At 38.4% G+C, this 14,547-nt stretch overlaps 1 long non-coding RNA gene across 1 annotated transcript in view; it reads right to left on the minus strand.

Moving 5' to 3' along the window:
• Positions 1-2,881: 2,881 nt before the first annotated feature.
• Positions 2,882-14,547, minus strand: part of LOC104972350 (uncharacterized) — a 50,596-nt gene continuing 38,930 nt past the window's right edge. The window contains exon 2 of the long non-coding RNA XR_806532.4: positions 2,882-6,027. This is a non-coding gene — a long non-coding RNA (uncharacterized lncRNA). The remainder of the gene's footprint in view (positions 6,028-14,547) is intronic.

Consider the following 14,547-nt stretch of genomic DNA (forward strand, 5'->3'; position numbering starts at 1 on the left):
GTTGAAGTCTGGCTTGGAGAATTTTGAGCATTACTTTACTAGCATGTGAGATGAGTGCAATTGTGTGGTAATATGAGCATTCTTTGGAATTGCCTCTCTTTGAAATTGCCTTTCTTTGGGATTGGAATGAAAACTGACCTTTTCCAGTCCTGTGGCCACTGCTGAGTTTTTCAAATTTGATAACATATTGAGTGCAGCATTTTCACAGCACCATGTTTTAAGATTTGAAATAGCTCAACTGGAATTCTATCACCTCCACTAGCTTTGTTTGTAGTGATGCTTCCTAAGGCCCACTTCACTTCACATTCCAGGATGTCTGGCTCTAATTCAGTGATCACACCACTGTGATTAACTGGGTGGTGAAAATCTTTTTTGTACACTTCTGTGTATTCTTGCCACCTCTTCTTAATATCTTCTGCTTCTGTTAGGTCCATATCATTTCTGTCCTTTATTGAGCCCATCTCTGCATGAAATGTTCCCTTGGTATCTCTAATTTTCTTGAAGAGATCTCTAGTCTTTCCCATTCTATTGTTTTCCTCTATTTCTTTGCATTGATCACTAGGAAGGGCTTTCTTATTTCTCCTTGCTATTCTTTGAAACTCTGCATTCAAATATGTATATCTGTCCTTTTCTCCTTTGCTTTCCACTTCTCTTCTTTTCACAGCTATTTGTAAGGCCTCCTCAGATAGCCATTTGGCTTTTTTTGCATTTCTTTTTCCTGGGGATGGTCTTGATCCCTGTCTCCCATACAATGTCATGAACCTCTGTCCATAGTTCATCAGGTACTCTGTCTATCAGATCTATTCCCTTAAATCTATTTCTCACTTCCACTGTATAATCATAAGGGATTTGATTTAGGTTATACCTAAATAGTCTAATGGTTTTCCCTACTTTCTTCAACTTAAATCTAAATTTGGCAATAAGGAGCTCATGATCTGAGCCACAGTTCGCTCCTGGTCTTGTTTTGCTGACTGTATAGAACCTCTCCAACTTTGGCTGCAAAGAATATAATCAATCTGATTTCGGTGTTGGCCATCTGGTGATGTCCATGTGTAGAGTCTTCTCTTGTGTTGTTGGAAGAGGGTGTTTCCTATGACCAGTACATTTTCTTGGCAAAACTCTATAAGCCTTTGCCCTGATTCATTCTGTATTCCAAGGCCAAATTTGCCTGTTGCTCCAGGTGTTTTCTGACTTCCTACTTTTGCATTCCAGTCCCCTATAACTCTTTTAAAATGATATAATAAAAAGGATGATAGTTAAATCAGTGGTTTCTAGGGGTTAGGGATTAAAGTTCAGTTAAGTTCAGTAGCTCAGTCATGTCCAACTCATTGTGACCCCATGGACTGCAGTATGCCAGGCTTCCCTGTCCATTACCAACTCCCGGAGTTTACTCAAACTCATGTTCTTTGAGTCAGTGATGCCATCCAACTATCTCATCCTCTGTCATCCCCTTCTCTTCCTGCCTTCAATCTTTCCAAACATCAGGGTCTTTTCAAATGAGTCAGTTCTTGCATCAGGTAGCCAAAGTATTGGAGTGTCAACCTTCCAAAGATTATTCAGGACTGATTTCCTTTAGGATTGACTGGTTTGATCTCCTTGCAGTCCAAGGGACTCTAAAGAGTCCAACACCACAGTTCAAAAGCATCAATTCCTTGGCACTCAGCTTTCTTCACAGTCCAACTCTCACATCCATACATGACCACTGGAAAAACCATAGCCTTGACTAGACAGACCTTTGTTGGCAAAGTAATGTCTCTGCTTTTGAATATGCTATCTAGGTTGGTCATAACTTTCCTTCCAAGGAGTAAGAGTCTTTTAATTTCATGGCTGCAGTCACCATCTGCAGTGATTTTTGTAGCCCAAAACATAAGTCTGTCACTGTTTCCATTGTTTCTCCATCTGTTTGCCATGAAGTGATGGGACTGGATGCCATGATCTTTGTTTTTTGAATATTGAGTTTTAAACCAGCTTTTTCACTCTCTTTTTTCACCTTCATTAAGAGGCTTTTTAGTTCTTCTCCACTTTCTGCCATAGTGTAGTGTCATCTGCATATCTGAGGTTATTGATATTTCTCCCAGAAATCTTGATTCCAGCTTTTGCTTCACTTAGTCCAGCATTTCTCATGATGTACTCTGCATGCAAGTTAAAAAAGCAAGGTAACAGTATACAGCTTGACGTACTCCTTTCCCAGTTTGGAACCAGTCTGTTTTTCCATGTCTGGGTCTGTTTCTTCTTGACCTGCATACAGATTTCTCAACAGGCAGGTCAGGTGGTCTGGTATTCCCATCTCTTGAAGAATTTTCCATAGTGTCTTGTGACCACACAGTCAGAGGCTTTGGCATAGTGAATAAAGCAGAAGTAGATATTTTTCTGGAATTTTCTTGGTTTTTCAATGATTCAACAGATGTTGACAATTTGATCTCTGGTTCCTCTGCCTTTTCTAAATCCAGCTTGAACATTGGAATTTCATAGTTCATGTACTGTTGAAGCCTGGCCTGGAGAATTTTGAGCATTACTTTGCTAGTATGTGAGATGAGTGCTATTGTGCAGTAGTTTGAATATTCTTTGGCATTGTCTTTCTTTAGGACTGAAAAGAAAACTGACCTTTTCAAGTCCTGTGGCCACTGCTGAGTTTTCCAGATTTTCTGGCATATTGAGTATAGCACTTTCACAGCATCATTTTTTCGGTTTTGAAATAGCTCAACTGGAATTCCATCACCTCCACTAGCTTTGTTCATAGTGATGCTTCCTAAAGGCCACTGACTTTGTATTCCAGGATGTCTGGCTGTAGGTGACTGACCACACCATTGTGGTTATCTGGGTCATTATTGTCTTTTTTGTACAGTTCTTCTGTGTATTCTTGTCACCTATTCTTAATATCTTCTGCTTCTGTTAGGTCCATACAATTTCTGTCCTTTATTGTGCCTATTTTTGCAATAAATGTTTCCTTGGTATCTATAATTTTCTTGAAGAGATCTCTGTGTGCATACAAAGTCACTCAGTCATGTCCAGCTCTTTGCGACCCCATGGACCATAGCCTGCCAGGCTCCTCTGTCCATGGTATTCTCCAGGCAAAAATACTGGAGTGGGTTGCCATGCCCTCCTCCAGGGAACAGATCTCTAGTCCTTCCCATTCTATTGTTTTCTTCTCTTTCTTTACATTGATCAATGAGGAAGGCTTTCTTATCTCTCCTTGCTATTCTTTGGAATAGCATCCCAAAGAAAAGAACTCTGCATTCAAATGGGTATATCTTTCCTTTACTCCTTTGCCTTTAGCTTCCCTTCTTTTCTCAGCTATTTGTAAGTCCTCCTCAGACAACCAGTTTGCTTTTTTGCCTTTCTTTTTCTTGAGGATGGTCTTGATCACTGCATCCTGTACAAAGTCACGAACCTCCATCCATAGTTCTTCAGGCACTCTATCAGATCTAATCCCTTGAATCTACTTGTCACTTCTACTGTATAATCATAAAGGATTTGATATAGGTCATACCTGAAAGGTCTAGTTGTTTTCCCTACTTACTTCAATTTAAGTCTGAATTTGGCAATAAGGACTTCATGATCTGAGCCACAGTCAGCTCCTAGTCTTGTTTTTGCTGACTGTATAGAGCTTCTCCTTCTTTGGCTGCAAAAAATATAATCAATCTGATTTCAGCCTTGACCATCTGGGACAAAAGTTAGGAAGACGGTTAGTATGACTCTAAAGTAGTAATATAAGTGAGATATTCATGGGATAAAATGGTTTTTATTTTGATTTCAGTGGTGGTTAAATGAATCCAATATGCAATTACAGCAAACAAACAAAACACTATTCACATGTTGTATCAGTGTCGATGTTTTTGATATTGTACTTTGCTTACCTAAGATATAACCACGAAAAATGGGGTAAAAGATACCTCAGTCTTCTCTGTACTATCTTTGTAGCTTCATGTGAATTGATAATTATTTCAAAATAAAATGTTAAAAAGCACTATATAAAAGCTGAGAGGAGGGGATAGGATGAACTTTGTTGTTCAGTTGCGAAGTCATGTCTGACACGCTGTGTGAACTACAGCATGCCGGGCTCCTCTGTGCTCCACTATTCTCCCAGAGTTTGCTCAAAGTCATTTCCTTTGAGTTGGTGATACTATCTAACCATCTCATTCTCTGCTGCCTCCTTCATATGGGTGAAATAAACTTGTCATAAATTAATCATTACTGATGCAGAGTGATGGGTATGAGGACATTTATTATAATTATTCTGATTTGTATATACTGAGTAAAAAACAAAATCAGGGGCCATGTCATATTTATTTGTGTTCAATATATAAACACTGGATCCCCAGTGTTCAGCTAATCACCGATGCTTAAAACTATTTGCTAAATAACAAATGTCAAGGAAGTCAACCTCTTAGTCTTGGTTTCCTCCTTTACAACATGAACAGCATAGTATTTCCCTCTCAGTGCCATTGTATGGGTAAAAGGCCAACAAATATGAGTATTTCACAAGTAAAAGTAGTGAATGAAACATCAGTGAGTTGTGGGACCACTTCAAGCTACCTAATTTACATGTATTCCAAGTTGAGGAAGGAAATGAGAGAGAAGAAAAGATAGAAAAATGTTTGAAAATATAATAGCATTTATATTATATGAAAAACATCATGAAGTGAAGTGAAAGTCTCAGTCATGTCTGACTCTCCTGTATAATCCATGGAATTCTCCAGGCCATAAAACTGGAGGGGGTACCCTTCCCCCCTCCAGGGGATCTTTCCAACCCAGGGATCAAACCCAGGTCTCCCACATTGCAGATGGATTCTTTACCAGCTGAGTCACAAGGGAAGCCCAAGAATACTGAAGTGGGTAGCCTATCCCTTCTCCAGTGGATCTTCCTGACCCAGGAATTGAATTGGGGTCCCCTGCATTGCAGCAGGAAACATCATATTTGTATGAAAAATATTTTCAAAAATGTTTGAAAATATAATTTTATAAATTTGTTGAAAACTATCAATCCACATTTCAAAGAAGCTCAATAAACCTGAAGACAAGAATCATGAAGCAAACTACACCAAGATGTGTATAAATCAAATATCTCAAAACCATTGTAAAAGATCAAATGTTAAAAGCAGCCAGGAAAAAAGTGGCACATTGCATACAGGGGAACAAAAATAAGACTAATAGCATTGTCAGAAACAGTGCAAGCAATAAGGCAAGACAAAATGGATATGCTTATAACTTAAAGTTTATAAAATATACTTTAACAAATATAATCTAGCAATAATTGAAGAAAAAATACAACATAAGCAAGTGGGTTTTCTCTCACTAATGCAGTGTTGACATTTGTGGAGACATTTGTACAGTAGTCAATGTAATACACCTACTAACAGGTTTTAAAGCAAAAAATGATATAATTGTCAGCACGCTGCTGCTGCTGCTGCTGCTACTGCTAAGTTGCTTCAGTCGTGTCCGACTCTGTGCGACCCCATAGACGGCAGCCCACCAGGCTCCCCTGTCCCTGGGATTCTCCAGGCAAGAACACACAAGTAGGTTGCCATTTCCTTCTCCAATACATGAAAGTGAAAAGTGAAAGTGAAGTCACTCAGTCGTGTCCAACTCTTCGTGACCCCACGGACTGCGGCCTACCAGGCTCCTCCACCCATGGGATTTTCCAGGCAAGAGTACTGGAGTGGGGTGCCGTTGCCTTCTCCAAAATTATCAGCATAGATACAGAAAAAGCATTTGACAAAATTCAACATCAATTCCTGATAGAAAACTCTTACTAGGCAAGCAATTTGATAGTAGATTATCCATATAACAAAGAGTATCTATGAGAAACCCACAGCCTATACTTAATAATGAAATGCTGAGTATTTTCTCCCTAGTTGCAAAGAGCCAAATATGTCCCCCACCTCCACCTTTTTTCCTACATTGCACTGGAAGACCTAGCCAGAAGAATAACCACACTCCCCCAAAAAAATCCATATAAATTATAATAGAAGAATAAAACTGACCTTACCTGCTTAAGGAATGTTTATGAATAAAATGCTATGCATTCTACAAAAAAAAAAAAAAGGAAAAATGTATAAGCAAATTTAGCAAGATTGTATATTCAAAGCAATTATACAAAATCAATTTTGTTTCTAAATGTTAGCAAGGCATAACTAAAAGATGACATTTAAAAATCAATACCAGTTAAATAGCATAAAAATATGAAATACTCGTGGACATATTTAACAAACTGTGTTCAAATTTTATAAACTAAAAACTATAAAACATTGCTGGAATTAATTAAAGAAGATACAAATACATGACATATATTGAGCTTTATAGAAGAGCCTTTACTATTAAGATTTCAAGTTTTTCCCATTATGGCTTGTGGTGTCAATGCTATTCTAGTCAAAAACCCATTGGGTTGTTTTTTTGTTTTTTTTTAAGAATTTAATAAAGTTACTCTTAAATCCACATGAGAATTCTACATACATAGAATAGCCAAGTGATTCATGATGAAAAGATGAACTTTGATGAAAAGAAAAAAATTAAAAGCCTATACCACTCGATTTCATGGTTTACCATGAAATTTTACTAATCGAAACAGTGTAGTACTAGCATTAGGATTAATGTAGAGATCAGTGGAATAGAAGAGAGAGCAAGAATTTCAACAAAGGAGCTAGAGTAATTCAATGGGCAAAGGATGGTCTTTTCAACAAATAGTGCTGGAATAATTGGCTACTGGTATGGCTCAGTGGGTGAAGAATCCACCTGCCAATGCAGGAGATATAGGAGAAGCAGGTTTGATCCCTGGGTCAGAAAGTTTCCCTGGAGGAGGAAATGGTAACCCACTCCAGTATTCTTGCCTGGAAAATCCCATGGACAGAGGAGCCTGGTAGGCCACAGTCCAAAGGGTTACAAAGAGTTGGACACGACTGAGCAACTAAGCACATGCAAATAAGAACTTTGGCCCTTATCTTATATATACAAATTATTCTGAAAGGATTGTAGGCCTAAACAAAAATAAAATATAAAAATTCTGGGAAAAAAAGGAGGAGAAAATCTTTGTGGCCTTAGGTTAAACAACAACAACAACAAAAGTTAGATATGTCACAAAATGCATGGACAATGGAAGAAAAAGATGGTTAAATTAGACTTCATTAAATTAAAACTTTTGCTTTTCTAAAGACACTATTTAAAAACTGAAAAGGGGGGGAGGAGCCAAGATGGCAGAGGAGTAGGACGGGGAGAACACTTTCTCCCCCACAAATTCATCAAAAGAGCATTTAAACATCGAGTAAATTCCACAAAACAAATACTGAATGCCGGCAGAGGACATCAGGCACCCAGAAAAGCAACCCAACTCTTCGAAAGGAAGTAGGAAAAAATATAGAAGACAAAAAAAGAGACAAAAGAGGGAGGGACGGAGCTCCGTCCCGGGAAGGGAGTATTAAAAAGAGAGAAGTTTCCAAATACCAGGAAACTTTCTCACTGCCAAATCTGTGCTGAGCTTTGGAAGCACAGAGGGCAACATAACAGGGAGAAAAAATAAATTAACAATTAAAACTCACAGATTGCAAGCCCTATGGTAACTCCCCCAGCGGAGAAGCAGCGCAGACGCCTGCACACACCATTAGCAAGCGGGGGCTGGGCAGGGAGGCGTGGCGCGGGCTGCATCGCTCAGAGTAAGAATCTGGCCTGAATACCCTGAGCACTATCTGAGCGAAATAATCTGGGCTAGCAAACCAGACTGTGGGATATCTACCACGCGAAAAGCCAGCCCCAACCTAAGACACCGCCAGGCCCGCGCACGGAACAAAGGACTGAACAGAGATAGCCGGCTGCAGACCTTCCCCCTCCGGTAACAGGCAGCCAGAGCTGGAAGGGGGCAATCGCAGCCCCAGAGAGACATTATCTATAAAACTGTAAGCAGGCTTCTTTGCTAACTAAAACTTCTTGGGGGTCTGGACGGTCAACATCTGCCTGAGAAGGTGCGCCGGTTTTACACCCAGATAACCGAGTGACGGGGAGGCGATAAGTCACAGCATTGGCGCTCGCCAAACACCTCATTACCTGAGCTGCTTGGACCTGGGAAGTGCACAAAACGCAGGCCCAACCGAGTCTGCGCCTCTGAGGACTACCCGCGTGCCTGAACCTGAGCGGCTTGGACCTGGGAGGTGCATGCAGTCCAGGGCCGGCCTCGGATTGTTCCCGGCGGAACAACCTAGAGCCCAAGCAGTGTGGGCAGGGAGGCTACACGCGCTGTGAGCGGGGGCAGACCCAGGGTGGCTGAGGCACTGCGAGCGCACGCCAGTGTTATTTGTTTGCAGCATCCCTCCCTCCCTCCCCACAGTGCGACTGAACAAGTGAGCCTAAAAAAAAAAAAAACAAAGTTTCCCCCACCGTCCCCTTTGTGTCAGGGCGGTAACCAGACACTGAAGAGACCAGCAAACAGAAGAAGCTATAACAGAGGGAAACGCCTTGGACGCTACAGGCAATAGATTAAAACCCCATGGTTACTACAGACTACATAGGAAGGGGCCTATAGATCTTGAGAAATATAAGTCAGACCAAGGAACTAGCCAAAAATGAACTGAACCCACAATACTCACAACAAAACCAGAGAAAGTCCTAGATATATTTTTACTATTTTTATGATCATTCTTTCTTTCTCTCTTTTTTTTTAATTTTTAGAAAAAAAAATTTTTTTAAGTCCTCTATTGTTCCTTTAATTTTCACTTTTATAACCTATTACTTTGCAAAAAAAAAAAAAAAAGACCCTATTTTTTTCTTCTTCAGCAAACTTCATATATATATATATTTTATAATTTTTCAACCTTGGTTTTTTTTTCCTTCTTTTCTTCTTTTCTTTAACATTGTATTTTTGAAATTCCAAACTCTACTCTAGTTTTTTAATTTTAGCTTTTTGGTATATGTTATCAATTTTGTACCTATAGTTTTTTTTATAATTTCTGTGACTTTTTTTTTCTGTTTCTTTCTCTTCTTCTTTTATATAACGTTGTATATCTGAAATTCCAAACTCTACTCTAGATTTTTAATTCATGCTTTTTGGTATTTGATATTAATTTTGTACCTGTATTTTCTTTATAATTTTTGCGACATTGTTTGTTTTTGTTTGTTTGTTTGTTTTCTCTCTTTATGTCTCTTCTTCCTTTTGTTTAACATTGTATTTTTGAAATTCCAAACTCTACTCTAGATTTTTAATTTCTGCTTTTTGGTATTAGTTATCAATTTTGTACCTGTATTTTCTTTATAATTTTTGTGACCTTGTTTGTTTTTCTTTGTTCGTTTTTTCTCTCTTTCTTTTCCTTCTTCTTTTCTTTAACATTGTATTTTTGAAATTCCAAACTCTACTCTAGATTTTTAATTTTTGCTTTTATGTATTTGTTACCAATTTTGTACCTTTAAGAACCCAATCCTCAGGACCCATTTTTCACTAGGGAGCGAGATTACTGGCTTGACTGCTCTCCCTCCCTTTGGACTCTCCTTTTTTTCCACCAGGTCGCCTGTGTCTCCTCCCTAACCCCTCTCTACTCTACCCAACTCTGTGAGTTTCTGTGTGTTCCAGACGGTGGAGAACACTTAGGGAACTGATTACTGGATGGAGCTGTCTCCCTTCTTTTCATTCCCCCCTTTTATCCTTCTGGCCACCTCTGTCTCCTTCCTCCTTCTTCTCTTCTCTGTATAACTCCGTGAACATCTCTGACTGGTCCAGTTGTGGAGTGCACATAAGGAAGTGACTACTGGCTACCCCACTCTCTCCACTATTGATTCCACCTCATCTCATTTGGGTCACCTCCAACTCTCTCCTCCCTCTTCTCTTCTCCATGTAACACTGTGAACCTCTCTGAGTGACCCTCACAGTAGAGAAACTTTTCATCTTTAACGTAGATGTTTTATCAATGGTGCTGTATAGAAGGAGAAGTTTTGAAACTACTGTAAAAATAAGACCAATAACTGGAAGCAGGAGGCTTAAGTCCAAACCCTGACTCCAGGGAACTCCTGACTTCAAGGAACATTAATTGACAGGAGCTCATCAAACGCCTCCATACCAACACTGAAACCAAGCACCACACAAGGGCCAACAAGTTCCAGGTCAAGACATACCAAGCAAATTCTCCAGCAACAAAGGAACACAGCCCTGAGCTTCAAGGTACAAGCTGCCCAAAGTCACCCCAAAACCAAAGACATCTCATAACTCATTACTGGACATTTCATTGCACTCCAGAGAGAAGAAATACAGCTCCAGCCACCAGAACACCGACACAAGCTTCCCTAACCAGGAAACCTTGACAAGCCACCTGTACAAACCCACACACAGCAAAGAAAAGCCACAATAAAGAGAACTCCACAAACTGCCAGAATACAGAAAGGACACCCCAAAACCAACAATATAAACAAGATGAAGAGACAGAGGAATACCCAGCAGATAAAGGAACAGGATAAATGCCCACCAAACCAAACAAAAGAGGAAGAGATAGGGAATCTACCTGATAAAGAATTCCGAATAATGATAGTGAAATTGATCCAAAATCTCGAAATTAAAATGGAATCACAGATAAATAGCCTGGAGACAAGGATTGAGAAGATGCAAGAAAGGTTTAACAAGGACCTAGAAGAAATAAAAAAGAGTCAATATATAATGAATAATGCAATGAATGAAATTAAAAACACTCTGGAGGCAACAAATAGTAGAATAACAGAGGCAGAAGATAGGATTAGTGAATTAGAAGATAGAATGGTAGAAATAAATGAATCAGAGAGGATAAAAGAAAAACAAATTAAAAGAAATGAGGACAATCTCAGAGACCTCCAGGACAATATTAAATGCTACAACATTCGAATCATAGGGATTCCAGAAGAAGAAGACAAAAAGAAAGACCATGAGAAAATACTTGAGGAAATAATAGTTGAAAACTTCCCAAAAATGGGGAAGGAAGTAATCACCCAAGTTCAAGAAACCCAGAGAGTCCCAAACAGGATAAACCCAAGGCGAAACACCCCAAGACACATATTAATCAAATTAACAAAGATCAAACACAAAGAACAAATATTAAAAGCAGCAAGGGAAAAACAACAAATAACACACAGGGGAATTCCCATAAGGATAACAGCTGATCTTTCAATAGAAACTCTTCAAGCCAGGAGGGAATGGCAAGACATACTTAAAATGATGAAAGAAAATAACCTACAGCCCAGATTATTGTACCCAGCAAGGATTTCATTCAAGTATGAAGGAGAAATCAAAAGCTTTTCAGACAAGCAAAAGCTGAGAGAATTCTGCACCACCAAACCAGCTCTCCAACAAATACTAAAGGATATTCTCTAGACAGGAAACACAAAAATGGTGTATAAATTCGAACCCCAAACAATAAAGTAAATGGCAACGGGATCATACTTATCAGTAATTATCTTAAACGTAAATGGGTTGAATGCCCCAACCAAAAGACAAAGACTGGCTGAATGGATACAAAAACAAGACCCCTACATATGTTGTCTACAGGAGACCCACCTCAAAACAGGGGACACATACAGACTGAAAGTGAAGGGCTGGAAAAAGATTTTCCATGCAAATAGGGACGAAAAGAAAGCAGGAGTAGCAATACTCATATCAGATAAAATAGACTTTAAAACAAAGGCTGTGAAAAGAGACAAAGAAGGTCACTACATAATGATCAAAGGTTCAATCCAAGAAGAAGATATAACAATTATAAATATATATGCACCCAACACGGGAGCACCGCAGTATGTAAGACAAATGCTAACAAGTATGAAAGGAGAAATTAACAATAACACAATAATAGTGGGAGACTTTAATACCCCACTCACACCTATGGATAGATCAACTAAACAGAAAATTAACAAGGAAACACAAACTTTAAACGATACAATAGACCAGTTAGACCTAATTGATATCTATAGGACATTTCATCCCAAAACAATGAACTTCACCTTTTTCTCAAGCGCACATGGAACCTTCTCCAGGATAGATCACATCCTGGGCCATAAATCTAGCCTTGGTAAATTCAAAAAAATAGAAATCATTCCAAGCATCTTTTCTGACCACAATGCAGTAAGATTAGATCTCAATTACAGGAGAAAAACTATTTAAAATTCCAACATATGGAGGCTGAACAACACGCTGCTGAATAACCAACAAATCACAGAAGAAATCAAAAAAGAAATCAAAATTTGCATAGAAACGAATGAAAATGAAAACACAACAACCCAAAACCTGTGGGACACGGTAAAAGCAGTCCTAAGGGGAAAGTTCATAGCAATACAGGCACACCTCAAGAAACAAGAAAAAAGTCAAATAAATAACCTAACTCTACACCTAAAGCAACTAGAAAAGGAAGAAATGAAGAACCCCAGGGTTAGTAGAAGGAAAGAAATCTTAAAAATTAGAGCAGAAATAAATGCATAAGAAACAAAAGAGACCATAGCAAAAATCAATAAAACCAAAAGCTGGTTCTTTGAAAGGATAAATAAAATTGACAAACCATTAGCCAGACTCATCAAGAAACAAAGGGAGAAAAATCAAATCAATAAAATTAGAAATGAAAATGGAGAGATCACAACAGACAACACAGAAATACAAAGGATCATAAGAGACTACTATCAACAATTATATGCCAATAAAATGGACAACGTGGAAGAAATGGACAAATTCTTAGAAAAGTACAACTTTCCAAAACTCGACCATGAAGAAATAGAAAATCTTAACAGACCCATCACAAGCACGGAAATTGAAACTGTAATAAAAAATCTTCCAGCAAACAAAAGCACAGATCCAGACTGCTTCACAGCTGAATTCTACCAAAAATTTAGAGAAGAGCTAACACCTATCCTGCTCAAACTCTTCCAGAAAATTGCAGAGGAAGGTAAACTGCCAAACTCATTCTATGAGGCCACCATCACCCTAATACCAAAACCTGACAAAGATCCCACAAAAAAAGAAAATTACAGGCCAACATCACTGATGAACATAGATGCAAAAATCCTTAACAAAATTCTAGCAATCAGAATCCAACAACACATTAAAAAGATCATACACCATGACCAAGTGGGCTTTATCCCAGGGATGCAAGGATTCTTCAATACCCGCAAATCAATCAATGTAATACACCACATTAACAAATTGAAAAATAAAAACCATATGATTATCTCAATAGATGCAGAGAAAGCCTTTGACAAAATTCAACACCCATTTATGATAAAAACTCTCCAGAAAGCAGGAATAGAAGGAACATACCTCAACATAAAAAAAGCTATATATGACAAACCCACAGCAAACATTATCCTCAATGGTGAAAAATTGAAAGCATTTCCTCTAAAGTCAGGAACAAGACAAGGGTGCCCACTTTCACCATTACTATTCAACATAGTTTTGGAAGTTTGGCCACAGCAATCAGAGCAGAAAAAGAAATAAAAGGAATCCAAATTGGAAAAGAAGTAAAACTCTCACTATTTGCAGATGACATGATCCTCTACATAGAAAACCCTAAAGACTCCACCAGAAAATTACTAGAACTAATCAATGACTATAGTAAAGCTGCAGGATATAAAATCAACACACAGGAATCCCTTGCATTTCTATACACTAATAATGAGAAAACAGAAAGAGAAATTAAGGAAACAATTCCATTCACCATTGCAACAGAAAGAATAAAATACTTAGGAATATATCTACCTAAAGAAACTAAAACCTGTATACAGAAAACTATAAAACACTGGTGAAAGAAATCAAAGAGGACACTAATAGATGGAGAAATATACCATGTTCATGGATTGGAAGAATCAATATAGTGAAAATGAGTATACTACCCAAAGCAATATATAGATTCAACGCAATCCCTATCAAGCTACCAACAGTATTCTTCACAGAGCTAGAACAAATAATTTCACAATTTGTATGGAAATACAAAAAACCTCGAATAGCCAGAGCGATCTTGAGAAAGAAGAATGGAACTGGAGGAATCAACCTGCCTGACTTCAGGCTCTACTACAAAGCCACAGTTATCAAGACAGTATGGTACTGGCACAAAGACAGAAATATAGATCAATGGAACAAAATAGAAAGCCCCGAGATAAATCCACACACATATGGACACCTTATCTTTGACGAAGGAGGCAAGAATATACAATGGATTAAAGACAACCTCTTTAACAAGTGGTGCTGGGAAATCTGGTCAACCACTTGTAAAAGAATGAAACTAGAACACTTTCTAACACCATACACAAAAATAAGCTCAAAATGGATTAAAGATCTAAACGTAAGACCAGAAACTATAAAACTCCTAGAGGAGAACATAGGCAAAACACTCTCTGACATACACCACAGCAGGATCCTCTATGACTCACCTCCCAGAATATTGGAAATAAAAGCAAAAATAAACAAATGGGACCTAATTAACCTTAAAAGCTTCTGCACATCAAAGGAAACTATTAGCAAGGTGAAAAGACAGCCTTCAGAATGGGAGAAAATAATAGCAAATGAAGCAACTGACAAACAACTGTTCTCAAAAATATACAAGCAACTCCTACAGCTCAACTCCAGAAAAA

Source organism: Bos taurus, chromosome 5 (genome assembly GCF_002263795.3).
Source record: "Bos taurus isolate L1 Dominette 01449 registration number 42190680 breed Hereford chromosome 5, ARS-UCD2.0, whole genome shotgun sequence".
In the NCBI taxonomy this organism is placed as follows: domain Eukaryota; kingdom Metazoa; phylum Chordata; class Mammalia; order Artiodactyla; family Bovidae; genus Bos; species Bos taurus.